We start from the raw sequence: 22,756 nt of genomic DNA, 5'->3' as shown, positions 1-22,756 counted from the left end.
TGAAACTTTTCTTTAACTCGGCAACAATTCTCTCTCCATACTTTGTTTGGACCTTGCGCAGCATTGTGACAGCAAATTGGCTTCCAGGAGTCAGCTCAGACAGCGGTTTCGTCGGCAGAAATTTCTCCATTCGTTTAACAGCGTTAATTTTCTGTAGATCCATGGTGATTTCAAGTTCCTGGTGATGTCCTCGGAGATGCTTTCCACCAAACTCGGAGTGGGTTGAATGATTTTTGTTTTAGAATTGGCCCTCTTTTATACCAAAAAATCATCCCCACCCCACTCTAAATGCGCAGAAACACTTGCGCAAATGTAAAATTATCCCTACCTTAAATGAGCAAAAACAGTTGTGCAGATGGAAAAAATTGCTCAAAAATGATTGCGCATATGCAAAATAATAGCACTAAATCAATATATACCATTTTTCTTTAAATACCAAAAAATTATTGAAAAATTCAAATTTTTAAGATTTTTATAAAGTAGGAATTCCCCACAGACGGTCGAGCGTCAGAGAGAAAGGGAGTTCCCGCAGAGACTCAACTCAACGCAAGAGTACGGTTCACGTTGCGCGTGCGTTAGCTACCTCTCTGAAACGTGTCAAGTACTTCCAAAAACTTCATTTGAAATTAAAGATTATTTAAATTTATTTTTTTTAAATAAAATTTATAGTTTATTACTAGTTATGTAAAAAAATTAATATTTAAATTATTTTTTTTTAATATTTGAAAACTAGTGGATTTCAATAATTCTTTTATAAACTATTGTTTATTTATAAAAATAGGGTAGGATATGGAAGTAATCAAACAAATTAATTAAATTTATAAAATATATGAGTTTGACTTGAGCTGTCATAGCGAACGGTCGTGCTTTGTATGTTCACACTCTCACACAATACTCTTCGAAATGAAGTACAAGCTGCTATGAAAGTGTTTGAATCTTTTAAAACTAATCAATCTAATTCCGATGAAAGAATATTCGGATTAGAAAAAAGATTCTCTTCTCTCAACGAACAATCTCGCTCCAAAAATCTAATTCTTTTCGGACTAGAGGACTCAGAAAATGTTAATCATAATTTGATACACTCTGTTCTCAAAATCTTTTCTGAATATGGGATTGCAGATTCTGGACGTTGCAGTGGAGGACACTTTCCGACTCGGTAAAATTCTGGGAAGTCGCCCAGTCAAGATTAAATTTATTTCTTCAAGATGGGTCCGGGTTGCCTTCGGTAGGGTCAAGGAGTTTAGAAATTTCAACCTTGCCATTGCCAATGACAAAACAAAAGAAGAGAGGGAAGAACACCGTAAACTCCGTGACAGAGTTTTAAGCTACAAAAAATAAGTGTGATCGCGAAAATAAGAAATAGAAACTTGATTGTAAATGGAAAACCTATTGATCTACTTTGCGCAGACCAATTGTTATCAGAAGGTCAACCAAAAGAAGGCGATATGATAACTGATGATTCTAACCATCCTGAAAGTACTCTAAAAATTAAAGGAACAGCTTCAAGTTAAAACTAATAAAAAAGGTAAATCTTCGAAAACTTCGGCGAATTTGAATCAATTGTCAACATTGTTAGATTTTATCAAACCTCTTCCCCCTCCCTCTGCTGAGGAAAGTCAGCTTTCCTCCGAGCATCATCCTGAAAAATCGGGACCCTCCAAGGATTAGCAACCCATCTCGGGGAGGAGGATCGAGAACTCTTCGAACCCAAATATAATATTCTGGAGTGTGAAGGGAATTTCGAATCTCAATGACATTTATAAAATTTTAAATAATCGTGATATTCTATGTGTCAGTGAGTCGTGGTCTGAGTCAAGTGTGTTAAATCCTTTTGGCAGTTCGGTTTTTCAAACTATTACGTCACCTGCAATTAGAAGGAGCAAGCATGGCAGAGCCATGGGCGGCCTCCTTCTATTATTTAATCCAGAATTTTACAGAATGAAGATCATAGAAATTACATCGAATTTCATCTTTGTAAACGTCGAGGCTAATTCTGTCACCTTTATCCTGGGCGCTGTATATCTTCCCCCTGCAATTGACCCTAAGGAACTACTCGAGAACCTGAATTTAACTATCATTTCGATAACTAACTCTTTCCCCGATTTACCTATCCTATTGGGTGGGGATTTCAATTCCAGAATAGCCAATCTCAATCAAGTTGATAATGAGATGAGCCAGCTACTCTTCCCGTTCTCCTGTGAAAGAAAATAATTGGACACATATATCAATAATGCGGGAAAGTGTCTCGTCGAGATCATGGAGACCAGTGGGCTCGTAATCCTAAATGGTCGCTCCCCTCTTGACTCTCCGGCTAGTTTCACCTTTGTGGGCTCGCAGGGTGTGAGTGTCGTTGACCACGTGTGGTTTACTATTAAGGGCGTATCTCTATTTGGAAACTTAGAAGTTTTGGAACTGCCTACTCTCTCCGACCATCTTCCCGTTCGCCTGATATCACTATGATCGAAAGATTGAACTTCGACAACGAGAAGGCGGGAACTTTCTCGTCTCTGATGGCCTCAAGAAGTGAAGTGAGTTTTATTGACTTATCAGTGGACGATATGAATAGCGTGCTTACTACTACAGTCAAAACTGTTGCATCGGACTTGGGTATGTTAAAATGTAATAACTTTTCTAAAAATTTAATATAAATAAACCTTGGTTCGATAGCGAATGTAGAGAAGCAAAAAATTGTTTCCGCGAAGCTTTGAAGGAGTGCAAGGCGACTAATTTTTCTAGAGAGTCGAAAATTGTATACCTTAAAACAAAAAATAATTTTAAACAAATTCAAGATAAAAAAAGAAGGAACTTTTCTCTAAATAGGCCGACACCCTGGCAAACTGCAGTAGTTCTGCGCAGTTCTGGAGAGTGATTAATTCTTATAGATTTAAATCGATACAATGTTCAAATATAGACCTAGCGTCATGGCAGAACTTTCTCCAGAAATGTTACCCAGATTGTGTAAACGATACTTTTTCAAATTCTACCTTTGCAAACTGTACCCACCCGATTCTTGATGCGGCGATTACTACCGATGAAATTATTAAAAGTATCATGCGTTCGAAAAATGGTAAAACCCCTGGATCCGACGGTATTCTTTATGAATTTTATAAGTGCCTCTCACAAAATTGGATACTTTACATACAAACTTTATTTAACAAAGTAATGGGAAATGAATTGGTCCCAAAGTCCTGGGGTAATCTTACTACAACTATAATATTTAAAAAGGGCGACCCTAATGACCCTGAAAATTTTAGACCAATTTCATTGGTTAACAATATCGCAAAAATTTTCACTCAAGTGATTTGTGGCAGACTGGAATTTTGGGCGGAGGAATTGGGTTTGTTTCCTGAGTCACAATCCGGATTTAGAAGGGGAAGGAGTTGCCTTGACAATCTCTTTACTCTCAACTCAGTTATTCACATTCATTTAAGAAATTCGTCGTCGATAGTTTATGCAATTTTTATAGATTTTAAAGGTGCATTTCCTTCCCTTTCTCATGGAATTTTGTGGCACAAGCTTCATAAATTGGGACTCAGTTCTAAATTTATTAACATTTTTAACTCTTTTTCTTCAGTTGCAGAAACAAATATTAAATGTAACAAGGGTATTACAGAATCTGTTAGAGTCACTCGGGGGGTACTCCAAGGTGAAGTTCTTAGTCCTCTTGAGTTTTTATTATTCATAAATGATTTTGAAGACCATTTTTATAAACAAGGATGCAGGGGTATTGCCATTAATAGCAAAACGGAAGTAATGACCCAGGGATATGCAGACGATTATGTTCTTTTATCGGATTCGCCACTGGAAGTTAGTAATAAATTAAAAGCACTTCGCTCATATTGTGACTTAAACAAATTAAAGATTAATTAAAAGATTAATTAAAGATTGTTATTTTCTCTACCAAGCGAAATTCACCTGCAAAAAATTTTCCTTTTTTTAAATATGGCGAAGAACAAATTGAAGTAGTGGACAAATATGTTTATTTAGGCGTGCCATTCTCTGGGTCTTGTTCATTTGCACCGGCTGCAAAAAAGTTCACAGGCTCATCAAATCTGGCTGTTGGAAGCATTTTGCGAACAATTCATCTGTCCGGGGCTAACTCGTGTAAGTCTTATACAAAATTATTTGATAGCCTTCCTCTAACCATATTAATGTATGCTAACCAAGTTTGGGCTCTAAATTTTCTTGACTTGCTTGAGAAGACACAGCTTTCTTTTTTGAAACAATTATTGTTTCTCCCTAGAAATACCCCGAGTTACGCACTGAGGGTGGAGACTGGCACCCTTCACCTCTCTTTCGTAGTTTTAAAGAATGTTTTATCATGGCTAACCAGAATATCGTTAATGGATAACTCGCGCCTTCCTAGACTTTGTCTTGAAAGACTAATATTATTATCACGAAGGGATCAGTGTGCAAAACTAAACTGGTTTAACCAAATACGAATATTTTTTACACTATCTAATTCAATTGATAAATGGAATAACTTCTCTTTATCTTCAATAGCTAGGGACCGCGGGATCGTTCTCAGAAATTACGAAACTTACTTAAGGAATTCGGACAATGATCGGCTGCTTTCTTCCAACAGCCTTCTAATTTTTCCCCATCTCTCTTTACAAATTGGTACACAGCCTTATTTTTTTTATGTCTAAAACTATCTTTTAAAAGAATTTTAGCACAGCTTCGTCTTTCTAATAAATACTCGTGAATAGTGTGAACCTTTTTATTATTAATGTATGCACCAGTTGTAATACTGCATTCAACTCGAATAGAATTCACTTTGAGGATAGATACTGGTAAATCAGAGGTATGCGTTTTATTAGGTGATAGTAGTCGTGGTGCAAACCCTAATAATTCTCCAATAGAATCTTTTTGTTGAAAGTTTACTTTAAGACTGCTTCGTATTTTACTGCGTAAAGTATTAATATTTGGTTTTATACTTAAAACTTCAGTCTCATTAGAAACAGAATTTTGAATATATTTTTCAATATCTTTAATTTCATAACTGCCAGGTGGGTAGTGATTACTTGATTTCCAATATAAAATTTATTCTTCCTTTCATCAACATTTGGAATTGAATTAAATGTTAAAAGCTCTACAAGTCCAAGAATATAAATTTTATTTTGTAACAATTCTATTGGAGGAAAATATTCAGCCTCTAAGACAGATGAATTACCAGATATAGTTAAAGTAAGTGACTTATCCAGGATGATGTCTTTTTTAATGCTGATTAAAGTTATCAGTTTACAATTATTTATATATTTTTTTTTTATTGTTTATACTCCTGCCCTATTGGCCTTACGCACTTCGACAAGAGTCCCCGAGAAATACTTTTTTGGATTAAGCATATCCATTCTACTTTAGAAATTTTTCTATATATTAACCTAATGTTGCGTCTACAGCCGACTTTATTAGGAGTACTCGCATTATGCCTGGACCACCCGTCAATGGGTTTTCTCGCCAGAGAAGAGGGAAACTGTAGAAAACCTCTCTGAGTACAACCGGTTTATCGACAGTCGAGTTCTAATGGTGTGTACCGACAATAATCGACGGTGCACATCATTATACCTCGACGTCAAACCTCCCGCTCAGATTGTCTCACGTGCCGGAAAAATACCAAGCCAAGTGGGCGCGAACCAAGGGTACTTATACCCTTGGTCCTTAAACGACCACCAACGCCAGGCATCTATCCGACTGAGCCAATCTGTCGGTTACAATTATTTATATAGACTATATATTTCTGTCCTTTTAAGATGTAAATAATTTTGATACACAAAAATTTTAGACATAAATGACCACAATGAAAGGTGTCATAATCCTGATAATTTTTATAGTTATACTTTATTACAGTATTTTTATCAAAATAGTTGACAAGTTCTAATGGTGGTTGAAGATTTTCAAAGCTGTCAAAGTACACTGCATTGTTTTTATCCTTTCTATATGCAACCCAGTGAGTTCCTGGCCCATATCTATCATCAAGGTTAATAATATCTGATTCATTTTTATGAGGTCCTCGTTTTGGCAATGCATTTCGCATGTAAACTCCTCGAAAATAAGGAATCTTTAATTCTTTAGCGTACTTTAACAAATCAACATCAGTTAATGCTCGTTGTGGTAGTCTCACAATCTTTTTTTTTCTACAACACTTTCTTTTAATACCATTAGCTTTAATATATGGTTTCCAATGAAGTCCTAACCCTTGTCGGTAGGGCTTTAAATGCAGACTTTTACCAAGTGCAACTGCTTCTATCGTTCTATTGTGACGTCGAGCTTCTTTTAACTGCTCTTTTGCTGTACTTGCATCATTAACTGCCTTTGCTACACCAGCGGTTCCCCCAGTAAGTGCTCCAAGCGCACTTAACCCAGCAAAAATTGGAATTAATGGTAACAGACCACCAACTTTTGATGGTACTGGTAGAATACGAGGTGTTAAAATTTTATTTCTAGATTGTAGATTTAACATCCTTTCCAGGAATTATAGATTTTTTAGCAGCATCAACAATTCTTCTTAAGGCTATTCTCTTCTTGGAATTTGCCTTCTTCCTCTTCTTCTTCTTGTTCTTTCTTCTGAGTCCCATACCTTATTTTGATTTTGCTTTCATTGTGTTGGTTATTGTGTAAGCTGCAACTCTCTCACTAAAATCTGCGTCTGGAGCAAATACACGTTGCCAAGCTTTATCAGCCAGTATAGCAGCGTTTCTTGTTTCAACGTCTGCTCGATTTTTCGAGCATGCAATATCGTGTTCCTTACAAGCTGCGTCTAAAGGATTGACACCTGGATCACCTCGAGTTTATTATCTTGCAGTATTCGTGCGATATTTTGTGGTCCATCAAATTGTGGGAAGACAAATGCTCTTTTATCTTTAATATTAGATCCAAATGGTCTTAGATTTGATAATATTTATCTTTACTTAAAATCGCTGCATCAACCAAAGTATAAATTTTTGAAACAAGTTGTAAGTAAAGTTGATGGGGTTGAGTATTTACCATTCAGTGAACATGAAGGAGTAATTTTTCCTCAAAACTCTAAACCAAACTCCATATTTATTTTTGATGATGTTGCATGTGAGAAGCAAGATAATATGAGAGCATTCTTTTGTATGGGTAGACATGTAAGTGTTTACAGTTTTTATTTATGTCAGACTTATGCAAGAATCCCAAAACATTTAGTGCGAGACAATGTTAATTTACTAATACTTTTTCGTCAAGATGGAAAGAACCTAAAACATGCTTATGATGATCATGTAAATGCGGATATGACATTTTCTCAATTTCGGGAAATATGTTCAGCTTGTTGGAATTCTGACAAGTATGGATTTGCTGTAATTGACAAAGACAGAAATTTAAATGAGGGGAGATACAGAAAAGGTTTCAACTGTTTTAATTCACTATAAATAAAGCCTATGGTTAAAATTGTTTTAGTTCAAGTAAAGACTTTGTTTTATCAACATGTATAACAAAGAGAAAGAATATTTGCATCAACTTGCTAAAGCCAGTGAGGCAATCAGACGTAAACATCGTATGTTTAAATAAGGAAAAGAAAATGTTGAAAATATGTTAAATGAAACCTTCAAACCTATAGTTAAACCTTTACAGAAAATCATTAATATGAATGATTTTAGACATGAAAATATTAAAACGGAAAAGAAAGAAAAGGTTGAATTTAAAGAGGAGCAAGATGATGATAGCATGTCTTTTATGAGTGCTGATGATAGTCAATCATCATCATCATTAATTCCAGGCTTTGAATAAGATAGAGTTCTTAGTAAATATATGGGACATTTCACGTCAAACGGCCCAAAGCTGTGCCCAAAATTGTATGCAATCAAAATACAAGTTATGCACATGAAAATACTCGTCATGACATCCCCTTTCAATTGCAAAGTGGCAGAATTGAAAATTCAAAATGGCGTCCTTACTACGTCAATTAGAAGAGGCTAAACTCGAAAAAAAGTAAATATATTTATTAATTACTTTTAAAAAACGATGCATAAATATTAGGTCAAAATAGATTTTAATGTTTTTGGGGTCGCTGATTACGAATCTGAAGTCAGATTTTCAAAATTCAATATGGCGGACGATTTTAGAAAAATTTCTTGAATTCGCTTGAAACTTTTTACTCGGGGGTTTTTGGGGTCGCTGATTACGAATCTGAAGTCAGATTTTCAAAATTCAAAATGGCGGATCCAATATAGCGGACAAATTTTAAAAAAAAATTTGAATTTGCTTAAAACTTTATATTCGGTGGTTTTTGGGGTCGCTTATTACGAATCTAAAGTCAGATTTTCAAAATTTAAAATGGCGGATCCAATATGGCGGGAAAATTAAAAAAAATTTCTTGAATTCACTTGACACTTTTTACTCGGGGGTTTTCGAGGTCACTGATTACGAATCTGAAGTCCAATTTGCAAAATTCAAAATAGAGGACCCAATATGGCGGACAAATTTGAACAAACTTATTGAATTCGCTTGAAACTTTTTACTCGGAGGTTTTAGAAACCAGAAATAACAATTTTCAAGTAAATTGCATATGATTTTTAAAAAGTCGTCTGCCATTATAAGTCCGCTACTTAAAATTTTAAAAATCTGACAAAATATTCGAATTCAACAACACCGAAAACCCGTGAGAAAATTCTTTTATGAAAATCCATTAATCTTTTACGAAATTTCTTAAGAATAACGAATTTCTACAACATTCGTACGCCATAATGGATCCGCCATTTTCAATTTTACAAATTGGACTTCAGATTCGCAATCGGCGACCTCGAAAACCCCCGAGTAAAAAGTTGTATATAAATCGTGTTCACTTAATGAAAATTTTTAATTACATTCTATTTATTTTTTAAGTTTTATTAATTAAATAATAAAACAATATTGATTATTTTGCATGAAATATTATTTAAATTAAATAGACTCAATATTTTTATGCTGATTGATCTTAATTTTGCTCTGTATTATTTACAAAGCCTACATCATTTTCAAAAATTTGCGCGTTTTACATTACAGTTCTTTGTTTATCCGCAAGGCGGCGAAGTCGAAGTTGCAGTAGGTTCGTTCAGAAGCGAGATGCATACTGAAATTGCCCATTGCAATATAATATCAATCGGCCTTTTTCAAGGCCACTTAATCATTGCACATTGCAATATTATATCAATCGCTCTTTTTCAAGGTCACCCAATCTTTGCACATTGCAATAATATATCAATCGGCCTTTTTCAAGGCCACTCAATAATTGCATATTGCAATATTATATCAATCGGCCTTTTTCAAGGCCATATTATACTTGCGATTTTGAATTTTGCAAATTAAACTTCAGATTTGTAATCAGTGACACCAAAAACCCCCAAGTAAAAAGTGTCAAGCGCATTCAAGAAATTTTTTAAAAATCGCCTGACATATTGGATCCGCCATTTTTAATTTTGAAAATCTGACTTCAGATTCGTAATAAGCGAACCAAAAAACCCCCGAGTAAAAAGTTTCAATCGAATTTAAGAAATTTTTTAAAATTCGTCCGCCATATTGGATCCGACATTTTGAATTTTGAAAATCATACATTAGTGAAGATGATATAAATAATTATAAACAAATTCTAATTACCTCAAATGCACACAGAAAAAATACAGTTCCTCTGAACCTGTTCAAACAAGTAGAGGTTATAAATTCACCAATATTATATCAAAACTTTTTCCTCACAATGAAACTCCAAAAAGGCAATCAAAAACTGGCAGTTCGCTTCCAAAATTTATGATTACGAAAAGAAATTTTCAACCAGACTACGTCTATTGGGATGATCCTAATGAGTTGGTTGACCGTTTAAGACTACTTACTGCTTCTTAAACAGCTGGTAATCCAAGTCATAATAATGAAATTATGTCCATTATTGAAGAGCTACGTGAAGCTCAAATTATATATTAAGAAGTGTTGAGTTGACTATACATCAGTTTCAAAATGAGTATTGATGTATTCGGACATCCTCTCAATCAAGGGACAAGTGTTATACCGAAACGAGGACCACCTGGACCACCTGGAGTTGGTTTTAGAGTCAATTCTCAAGGTAACTACGACCTTGAAGGAAGAAGAATTTGTAACGTTGGAAGAGCTGAAGAAGACGACAACGCAGTTACTTTATTACTTGCTCGATGGATGATAGAAACCGAAGTGCGACTAGTATATTAAATCACATCTTCACTACGATTAGATATTGACAACAGTAACATATTGTTGAAAATTCTCGAAGACTCTGTAACAGAAAAATTAAAAAATCTTGAACGACAAATAAATCAAGATTTAACATATCGAAACGCTTAAATTATTGGAGAACTGGATTCTCGTTTGAGAGTAATTGAAAATGAAAGACAAAAAATTGACAGTGGTTGAAATCGATAGTTTTCTTTACAATTACTGCTTTTACACCCTTAGCTTTTTTTCGTAAAATCCTTTCCATTTACGCGGATGCTATACATTTTACTCCGCAAGCCAACAAATTCTGTAATGATTTTACTACTACACTCATCTTTCATGAGACCCAGGATTTTGTTGTTGGCTTGCGGAATATTATAAACATTATCCTTGGGATAATCCGACGTATCAAACATTTTAGTATCTTCCTTTATATCCGCATAAATGTCGTCATACTTTACTTCGTAATAAGACTATCTGTATCCGTGTACATTAATTTTTTAACATATATGTAAAATGGAAATCGTAAATAAGGGACTTTGATACATCTAATACAGCAAAACCAACATATATCGGTTTGTTCATCATAATTTCGGTTTTTCTAAGTTCGATTGCAACCAAATTTTCAGAGAAAATTGATCGACTATGAAAATTTTGCTTTGATATGAGAGCCTCAGCTCCATAGCGACCACCCCATTTGGTTACAAGTTTAACGTCGACGTGTTTCCGTACATTTTCCATCGTTTTTCCGTAAACCGCATTATTCATAAGTTTAAACAGGTTCTTTTCGAATTCGTTTCTAGCATTCGTTCTCCTAGCAGTATTAAAATCGATATACGGCTTAAGCCACTTTGATTGTTTAAATTTCATGACTCTGTGAATTTTTACTAACTCGAGACCATTATTTAGAACCTGTTTTAGTACTCTGTAATGGATTATGTATTTGCGTTTTGTTTCTAATGTTGTCAACAACTTGGCTTGTTTCGACTCTGATGGTGGATTTGAGTGTTCTGAGCAGAAAGGTAAATCACTATGAATGTCGTGTAACTCTTTCGGATAATTTAAATATACTTCTAAAATGTATCCAAACGGTGAATCGTCGGGAATATTGAAATCGAAATTGTCTGTTACTTGAACCCACTCAAATCCACCATAAGGGAGTGGTTGTACCATACCCCAACCATACAAATTGTTTGCATCATAGTACATTATATACTTTGTTTCCTTATTATCTTAAAAATTTTCCATATACGGATTATTTGCGCTCGCATATCGATTACTACATTGACTTATTCCACCTCTCACACCGCGTTCGAAAAACATTAGTTTGTCAATGTCAGTAAGCAATTCTAACCTCACATTCGTGTATTTTAGCATCGCGTCCCATGTTAATCCCGGGGTAGTATAATAATGAGCAGGGTCGAGTCTATATGCTTGTAAGCATTGTTCCCTGAAATTTTCAAAGATGTCTGCTAACAATAATACGTCCGTTTTCATGTATAAATCTACATAGTCACCGAGATTAGAGCAATTGAAAGTGGACCAAACGTGAGGTTAGAAAATACTTGATTAACGATTTTATACTTGGAGAGGTATGATGCAAGCTTTTCTAAAGACGATGCCATGAACTTGAAGGAGTCTATGAATTGAAATTTTATTTCCGTTTTTTACATGCTTAGTAAAAGAAATATACTCTTCTTTGTTCAGCGGCAAAAGATCAATTTTACCTTTAAATTCTAGGCAAATGTTTTTAATTATGAAATGTGCATCATACCCACTCAGGTTGTGGAATACAATAGGTATTACACGTGAGTCTTGGTAATTTAGATAACATTTTTCATGCGCTGGGCCTCGGTATTTACCTGATAGATGGCAGTGATCTTGCACGTTCTTCTGTTGCGGTGAAAATTGTCCTTCACAAATGTGACAGATTGTAGCATCCACGAAAGCTTCAATCTTGTCACGCGTCAATGGATTCATCGGAATAGGATTTTTGATGATAGCGTCCACTTTTTCAGCCAACTGCTTCAACTCCTGGGCAAACCACTTGGCAGCATCTGCTCCCTCTGGACAGGAATAGTATCCGGATAACGAGTCATCATAGCTGCACTTAACGTAGTAACCAATACTGAACACCTCATGTTGTTGAATGACTTCAGTATTAGAAGTTGACTCTTGATCTTCAACAGGATAAAGCAAACACTCACACGATTGTGAGTGAGTACGCCGATGCGTACACTACAAATGGAACTTTATCCTTGTTTCTAAAATTTTTAAACTGAATAAAATTCTGCCCAAGTTTTGGAAGGTTGATTTTACACTCGTTTAACGTTTTGCACTCCTGCTCATGTCGGGTTAACCTCTCCTCCGTAACAAAGTAATGAAGACATCGGTCACAAATATGTTTTTTATGTCCATTCGTAGATAGCTGATAATTTACAAGCCTCGATAAGTTCTTAATCCATACATAGTGATAGTTTGGTGATATGACATCATCAGATGCAGCAGGAATGGTAACATCAGGAACATCGTCATCATCACTATCAGCCTCGTTCTCGTAGTGACTTTCAACTCTTAATAAATTAATGTGTCTCGCTTTTTTGTTTGAAGTCAAGTGTAATGAAACAGTGATGAAGTGTTTGTTTACTAAGCGAAGTCCGTATAGATTGATAGAGATGTCATTTTCTTTCTCGAATTTTACAATGTCCTTTAAGGTGACGGGGAACTCAATTCCAGTAAAGTTTAATTCATTTTGAAACTCGTAGTAACTCGAAACTCGTTCTGGATGATTCATTGGGTGCAAGCCTGATAAAACTGCCCACTTGAAACACATTTTGTCTGTATTGTGAACATTAATACATGAATTCTTAATTTTAATTTTATACGGTAAATCAATATAGGATCCAACACGTACTGGATTATATTTATTTACGTTAATTTCCAATTTCGTAATCGAATGCAATGTCCACTGTGATTCCTTTTCTGCAAACTCCTCCACTTGCTTTAAAATTGGCTCCTTGACATTTTTACAGTACCACACATTTAATTTTGTTGTCAGGAATATTATTTCACTCTTCACATTAAAATACTTTGATTCAACTTTTTCCTCATCGTTGACGACTTTCCGGAATTTAGCACCAAGAACAGTGTATACTTTTAGTGGACCATGCTTCTCCAATACAGTTGTAATGTAATCCGCAAACAATATTCTCGCGTCATCAAAAAAAGCACTGACATCTATGTGGACTAAATTGACGATAATACTCGTTTGAATTCGACATTTAAAGGCATTTTCAAAGTTTGACCATCACACACGATCCGTTAATTCATCCAGTTGTACTGCTGGAACTGCAGCTTCAGCAAATCCAGTACCTCGCTTCAAATAAACTTCAAATTTGGCTCGAAGACAAATAAACTGTTGAATTAGATTCAAACATCTCTGCTTATCCGACGAGCAATAAAGGTCATCCAGTACACTCCTTAACGTTTGAATATTCAAGTCACATATGGACATCCATCTATTTACAAATTGAGTCCTATCAATATCGTTTTTCAGTAATTTGAGTAAGGTTAAAGCATCCACAGTCGATTGAACAAGAATTGCACATTCATTAAGCAGCAACGAATTAATTCTCCTTAGCTTCATAGGCACCTCTTTGTCCGAATCCGCCGCTCTTCGTCGTTTACCAGGCATTCTACATTAAAAAACATTCTGTTAGCATTAAATTTCCCAAAATACTACCGAAAAGTTTCAATAGAAAGTCTATTACTTTGAAAAAAAATTAATCCAGCTAAATTTCGAATTCGACAGTGCTGCCCTCTGCTGCACGACTTCCTCGCCGGAGTCCACTTGTCTGTGTGCTCGCCGCCATATTGTCTCTCACTTTCGCCAAAAATCCAAGTTTGTAATTTCGTTTTTCAATATTTATTTCAAAAATTACTTGCAAATTTCGAGAATATTCTTTATCATTATGAATTCCCCTAATTATCATGATAAATCCGAACTAAATATCTCTAATTATTTAGGAGTGAGACGACACGCGGGAAAACACTTTTTGGGCTCGATTTTTCCCGGATGCCCTTAAAACTTGTTACTTGGGGGTTTTCGAGGTCGCTGATTTGGATCCGCCATTTTAAATGTTTAAAAATGCACTTTAAATTTGTTATTAGCGACCCTGAAAACCCCCGAGTAACAAGTTTCAAGCGAATACGATGAATTCAAAAAAATACGTCCGCCATTTTGAATTTTTAAAATTTGAATTTAGATTCGTCATCAGCGACCTTGAAAACCCCCGAGTAACAAGTTTCAATCGAATCCGAGAAATTAAAAAACTATGTCCGCCATATTGGATCCGCCATTTTGAATTTTTTAAATCTGAGCTTAGATTCGTTATCAGCGACTCTGAAAACCCCCGAGTAACAAGTTTCAAGCGAATACGATAAATTCAAAAAATACGTCCGCTATTTTGTATCCGCTATTTTGAATTTCAAAAATCTAACTTCATATTCGGAATAAGCGACCTCGAAAATCCCCGAGTAACAAGTTTTAAGCGAATTTAATGAATTAAAAAAAATTAGTCCGTCATCGAAATTCATATTCGTAACCAGCGACGACAACATTTTGATATAATTGTGTGAGACATAATTTTGATATGATAATGTATGCTGCCTGAGATTTAATATAATAAAAGTATCATTCAAAGCAGTTTACTTTTGAGCAGCCATATTGGTTTTTGAATTTTCAAAATTTGACTTCAGATTCGGATTTAGCGTCGAAAATACCATAAGTAACGTATGTGTGACGTAAATTTACTTGTTTTTTTTGCCTTTTATCAATTTTTTTGTATGTACGTCTATAGACGTACCTCACACAAGAAGCCCACTTTCAAATGTACATCTATAGACGTACCCTCACAGTCAAGGGGTTAAGAAAATGTTTTTACAGTTTCTAAAAATAATTGAATTCTTTCAACGAATTTTAATAAAATTTTTAAGAATAATTACATTTTTCGAGGAATTCGATTAAAAGTGTGTATCTTTTTTTAAATTAACAAATAAAAATTTTAATTATTAATCTTCGCACTAAGAAACATGAATACATCAGAATGTGACTCTTTATTAAATTAAATTATTTATCAAATATTAAATTAAAATGCTTTAAAAATTCGATTTGTTAAAAAGTTTTTAATTAAATTCTGTACCAAAATTAATTGTTTTCAGTTGAATTTCACAAAATTTTTATTAATTCGATAATGTTTTAAAAAATTATTTACATTCTATATTTGAATCAGTGACTGCTTTTTACTATCAAATTAATGATTTTTAACTAATTAAAATTATAGAACAGTATAAATATCTATAAAAATTGAAATTAAAAGCGATTTTTTAAAAACAAATTAAAATTATAGAACTTTTTTTAATTTGGTGAAAAAATTCTCGGTCAAATTAAATTCCCGGTTAGTAGACACCCTGGCTTATGTTACCTAAATCTTTTCTTGAGAGAAAATTGTAATTTTTATTTAAATACACCTTTCAATTCTAAAAATGTTGAAAATGGAAGTCTCTACTCTTCCACCAAAACGAATTGAAATTGAATTATGATATTGGTCTATCTTTTGTTTCGATTATTTGTTAAATTCTTTCTTAATAGGATTCTTGAATATCGGATACATACCTGTAAAATCAATAGAATCCTCTAAATCATCAGTATCGCAGTCTTTCTTTCTCATACCAGCAGCCCGCGAACCTTTTATTAAACATGTACATTTGTCATACAACTTCCCTCTCGGTTGCTTAGCGCCTTCTAAACTTGATTTTCCTTGCCGAGGTATGTAATACGTTGCCTGTGAAACAAATTCAACATATTGAAATAGTTGGGACTCAAACTTTTAAAATTAAAAAAAGTTTCATACACACAGTGATTATTTTTAATCCTAAAGCAATTGACAGTTTTAGGTTAGTTTTTTTCATTGTTGATAAATACCTAAACACTAGTACAACTCATGTTGTCAGTTTCAGAAACGTCTAAATATTAAATTTTCTTTACCGACAGGGGAATGCTACCGATAAATTAGTTGTTATTATTCTGAATCGACTAAAATACGAATAAAAAGTAATTTCGAAACTGGCCATAGTATATTTTGAGCGCTGGCAATAAAAAAACAACATACATAACCTCAAACTGTCAGAATTTAATAATAAATATTTAAAAATCTTTATGAATAATATGTACAATGCAAAAAGTTGTAATTTAATTTTGACAAATAGATAACTATGTATGCCTAATAGAATTTTTAATATTTACATGTAAAAAGTTTACAACTGCTGGTATTTTAACATGAAATAAAAAGTAAAATAAAATGAATAAAAACTTACAGCTGTTTCTGTCGGGAATATTTCGACAATTTCTTCTCGTAATTCAAGAAACCGTTGTGGCGTTATTCTAAATTAAAAGATACATACAATAAGAAACTAAATTCCATGATACCATATATTAAAATAAGAAATAGACAACAATAAATTACATACTTTTGTTGTACATCTAATTGGATGTTTAGTTCCGAAATAATAACGCACTCAGATAATTCTGATCTTATAGAGCTATTAAATAAGCCTTTCTTATAAAGCCCTAATATTTTGTGACCTTTAATGTTCGCATCTAAATATCTTCGAACAGACTAAATAAATGTTTTTTTACGAATTATTACTATTATTATTAAAAAATTATTATAATTATTATAGTAATCACATTATTAATTGTTATTATAAAGAATAAAAAAGAAAATAGCTTACATTTTCTTTGTCCGTATAATTTAGTTCCAAGTTCACTTTCTTTTTTTTTAATTTTGTGGTTTCTCATCATTAGAAAAACGCTTTCGGTTTGTTAAAAGACTTATTTTATCCGTTTCTAATTTTTCATTCCTGACATCTAATAAAAAACTGGTTCTTCTTGTGATTTACCATCCTACAACAAAGCATTTTTAATTTTTGTAACATTTAATATTCAAATTTTTAAAACACAACTTTTCATTAATACTAATACTAAAATACGAAAATACAATATTGGAATCCAATTCACCTTTAAAGAATTTGAAAGGTGTTCTAGTCCAATTATTAATTTTTTTTGGAGACTCAATTGTGGAACCAATTTCTCGAAATCACACTCTGTAAGAGTCAGAAGAGTTTCAAAATCTATAAAATTTTCTGTAAAAAGAAGAAAGAATTTCACAAACATTGATTTCAAAGTTAAATAAATTAAGAAAATTATGTAAAATAAGAAAAATTACCTTTAAACAATGAAATTAACATTTCACTATTCGATGGTGAGATAACCTTCAAAAACTTTACAGTGTTTTCGTCCATGTTCTCTTTTTATTTTGTTTTTGTCTTGCGGACACAGACACTTGCCGATCTTGACAGTTAACGCGAAAATTTGTGAGGTTAGGACAAAATGTGCGGAAATCAAGTAGTAGTAGTGTTTAACATTGGCACTTATACTGGCGATGCGCTGTGTATATTCGGCCATGACCAGGTATATTGCGGAAATCGAGCGACAAAATATTGAATGCGCATGCGCATCCTAGGAATCGGGACTTTCAAATTTTAGTTGGCTGCTACATCCAACTAAAAAGATATACTGACTAATCATAGGTATAAATTTAAAATTATTACTGGGACCAACGCCGTTTGCTCATATATGATTTTAGTAAGATATAAAAGCTGAATTTCTTCTATCCAATAAAATACAGTATCTAACCTTTTTTTTGCGTGTGGATTATGATCAATGCTTAATTCACCTAGGTTAAAAATCGTTCGAGTATTCCATTTAAAGATGGTGTAATAGTGTTTTATTTTGCGTCCCTTCCAAACACAGAGAAAGCATTAATAATGTTTTGAAAAGCATTGCTTAACACCAGTTAAAAACGCAACAAATTTTCCATTTATACTCATTGTAATTGATAACCTCTATAATTAGCTTCATATTTTCATAATTTTCTGACATATTTGTAGCGTAGGCAATTGGAATTGATATAAATTTATTAACAATTTGAAATAATACTACTTTTAGACTTTTAGAAAAGCATGAGGGTAACCAATGTCATCAAACAATGCACCGATGTCACTGCAATAAAATTTTTTGGGTGTACTTCCGAATCGCCCGTACCGCCAATCGCCTTGAAATTTAGTTTCCTTACGCAATTTTGTGACCTGATTACGAAAATCATATTTAAAATTGGCGACTAGGTCGTCTTCATGGTAAAAACCATAAAAAACATCATAAAATTGTGGTTTTTTGCGTTTAACTCGTTGGATTGGATTAATCACAATTTTTTGTGTTTAAAAATATTTGCAAATTTATCTTTGCTTTTATATGGAGGAGGAAGGAGTCATTTACCTTGGGTTGGAAATTTTTTTTATCAAAATTTAATTCATTGGAGAGATAATTGCGATATTTTTTGTTTTCTTCTTAATTCTGAAAAACCCGAGGTGAATGACTCCTTCCTCCTCCAAATAAAAGAAGAGAAAAATTTACAAATATTTTTAAACACAAAGAATTGTGATTAATCCAATCCAACGAGTTAAACGCAAAAAATCACAATTATATGGTGTTTTTTATGGTGTTTACCATGAAGATGACATAGTCGCCAATTTTCATTATGATTTTAGTAATCAGGGCAGAAAATTACGTAAGGAAACTAAATTTCAAGACGATTGGCGGTTCGAGCGATTCGGAAGTATACCCTTCGTTTCGATCTAACGCCGAGGCTGAGGTACAACTCTCCCAAGAAATGAGATCTTCCTCTCTCAGGTCAGGTACATCTGCACCATTTTCCTTTCTCTTTCTACCTAGCGCAAGCAGGCGGTATCTCAGGTACAACTGGAGCTGCTACCTTGCACAATTTCCTAGAAGGAGCTGTACTCGAAACACAGCTACAGTAGTGTTCAATGAAGCCTTACTCGGATGATCGTGTTGCACTCACATACTCCCATGAGTGCAACACGATCATCCGAGGAAGGCTTTATTGAACACTACTGTACAACTGTGCAATAATAACACCCTTCGTTACTCCGTTGCTCTTTTTTCGCTCTTATGTACTTGGTCGAACCAGGGTACATCCGTGTAAGACCTCGTGCATAATTTCCGTCTACGCCATTGTGAACCAACCCTGTAGTGAAGAGGTACAACTCGACCTCTACAGAGTTGATGCACTAGGTAGATTCTTCGACCCAAGGTAAATCTTGGGGGAAGATGAATATTTTAACCTTCATTCACTATTCGCACTAAGCTTCGTGTTGGGCATGAATACCGAAGAGAGAATCGGTATCTAGAAATCTTGATATTGAAATGTCGATCTAGCGTGCACGACCCTAGTAATCGTCTGTACCGTTGCCTAGGGGTAATTTCTATAGTTCACCCTCGCTAATAAATAAGCGTTTACATCGGTTATAATCCAAGGTGTCGGTAAACTAACGTAAAGTAACGTAAGAATCGAAATGTTAAATATTAGAGAAATGATTATAACTATCACTAGCAAAACGGTAAACCTCATAATTCACTAGAGTCAAGGTTATTGAAATGTTTAAATGATTTACTAGAATGTTATCAGATAGAAAATTAACGAACGATATTTTATTATTAGTATTTCTACGATTTATTTCGTTAATCTAAATTTATTTTATTTATTACTAAAATATACTTTCTTACGAAGGTTTAATTAATGCCTTATTAATGATTACAACTTTACTCTAAATCATAGTATAAAACGGTCCTTAACCTAAACACTGTTTTGACCAAGTACCCGGACTCCATTCGGCGAGCGAATTCTTTTGGCAATTAAAAATCACGATCATTACAAAGTGGTTATCTTTATTCTTAAAACGAAAACCAAACATTACAAAACGAAATGCAGAAATTATTTCAAAAGCAAGAGCATCAGTTACTGGAACAAATTTACGAGATTGGTTCGCAAAGTTAGAATTATATTTGAGGGAGAACAACTGTTTGGATATATTAAATGATATAGGGTCAGAATTTCCCAAACGGATCACCTAAAACTAAAAAAATTTATTTTTCATCTATAATATTTTTTTATACCTACTATGGTTAAAAAGAAGCCCTAAAAATATTAAGTCAAAAAAATTTTTTTTGTAAAAGTTATTAACAATTGAATTTTTTAGTAGTGCAAAATTAACAAATTTTTTTCTCGAGTTCCAGTGGACGGATTTGAAAATTAAAATATGGGTTTTTCGTCTTGAATTGCACTATTCGAATATATTTTTTGTTTTAAATTTTTTTTTTATTTTTTACAATTTTTTTTATTATTTGTTTATAAAATAAATAATTGTAAATAAATAATAAATAATAATTATAAATAAATAATTGTTTGTTTTTAAACAAATGTGTTCTTCACGACCTAACAAAAAAATAAAAATTGTATTATATTCCTTAAACGTCTCCGATTCCAAAACCGTTTCGAAAAAAATTAGCCTCAATTAGAAAAAAAGTTATTTATTAATAACTGAAGCTGTGTAAGGCTTTACATGACGTTAAACTTGCGCCGAGTGGCGCAAGCATTGCCGCATACATCTGTACGCACTAGTTCTCGCTACATGTTTGCACAAATTTTAATAGTAATAGCTAGTTAACAGTAACAAACAATAAACAAAGTAAATTTTTTATTTTTTAATAAATTATTAATAATTAATAATTTATTTACTTTACATTAACATTTTAAAATTACATTTTAAACAGGAAATATTCGACGCATTCTTATTATAATCTTTGGGCTTGAAAGTTCATTAATTATTAAATAATATAATATAAATGAATTAATACATTACATATAATTAATTAATAATATTATATTATAATTAATCAATATACATTTATTAACTTATTATTTTTTGCCGACATTGAATTAGAAAAAATATTTATTATATATTCTTTGATAGTCTACTTTTTTTTGTTTTTTATGACTGTGATGGAAATTGATGATTTTTTGTTTTTAAAGGAAAACAAATGAATATTAAGAGTATGTCAGTTTCTCACTTTCGTGTACAATTTCTAATTCAATTTTAGCAGCGAAAAAGTTTTAAAAAATTTAAAGTGAACGGTGAAATTCAATTCATTTGAAATTTTAAAAACTTTTTTAATGGTAATTTTATAAAAATGGTGCGTCCTAACAGGAGTTGTAATCCTTATGAAAAAAAACATTCTTGTGTATATAAAAGTGTTAAACTAATAACCGAACATTGAAGTGCATCGTTCTTCAATTTAATCGGGAAATATGTGTGTAATTCGTGCAGAATCTCCATTGAGAAAGATATTTCTTGGGAAACATTGCAAGAATCTAACGTTTCTGTGTCTCCAGATTTTGAAACTAGTTCGGTCGACAGTTCTGATTCTGAAGATAAATGTGGCGATCCTTCATATCAACCGTCAAAAAGTGGATTAAAAAGATCAAGTAATGCTTGTCAAAATGAAGAGGAAAATTCATCGAATTGTAAAAGAAGGGATGTGGGACGAGAAAAATCAAACAGAGAGTTAAGACAAATTAGTGACATGCGATCTGCATACTCATTCGAGACAACAAAAGATCATGTTATTAAGGTGGAGTGACACCTTTGAGGCCTCTTTTGAACCTGTTTTTTATGAATTTTTTTAAGACACGGGAATAAAGTAAACAAAATTTGGTTTTGAGGGATTTATTTGTTTACTTTTTAAGTTTACAAAAATATATTTATACGTAAAAAAAGTTTAAATTTGTTGCCTATAGAGGGCGCCGAAGTTGGTCTCCATTCTCTGCAGAGCAAATCGGTGGGCAAGATTCCGGTTAGACCGTTTAATCTAAATAAAAAATTCAAAGTTTTTCTGAATCTAAGATAGATGTAGCTTTCAAGTACGTAGGATATTTTAAAAATATTAATTTTTGTGTATGTGGCAGTTGTTTGAAGTGAAAAGTCGATTTTTAGGGCGAAAATTTGTCAAAAAATCTATTGCCAAAAAAAACAAAGAAACCAAAAAAAAACCTCTACGTACTAGAAAGCATTAGTAAATGACGATTAAAAAAAACGTTGTCCGAAGTCAATCCGATCAAAACTGTTCTAGCTAGACTGCCCACCGTTTTGAAAAACGTCATTTCGAGAAAAACGCGTTTAAAGTTTTGAAAGCACTTGAAGCGCTCTTGGACACCTTTTACAGATTTTGATTTTTTAACATAAAATAACTTCGAAATCATCTCTAATGATATAATTTCTATTCTACACATTATAAAGTATCGTTTAAGCAAAGAAAAAAATTCGATTTTTTTTCGGGTCAAAGGTGTCACTCCCCCTTAACCACCTTGCCAATAAACTATAGCATTCGAAAAATGCAAAACGAATTTAATATTTCTCGAAAAATGGCATCAACGGCTAAAAAATTAAGGCAGTCGTCCGGCTACGGATCTTATCCTCAGCCAAAACGTGGTCGTCCGTTATCTCTTGATATTTTTGAAAAAGTTGAACAGTTGAACAGAAATTGAAAATCCAATATAATACACGATATCAGGAAGTAAAATGATAAAATTAGATGTGCCCA

Source organism: Leptopilina heterotoma, unplaced genomic scaffold (assembly GCF_015476425.1).
Source record: "Leptopilina heterotoma isolate Lh14 unplaced genomic scaffold, ASM1547642v1 Lhet_135, whole genome shotgun sequence".
NCBI lineage: Eukaryota > Metazoa > Arthropoda > Insecta > Hymenoptera > Figitidae > Leptopilina > Leptopilina heterotoma.
Note: the sequence above shows the minus strand (reverse complement) of the source record.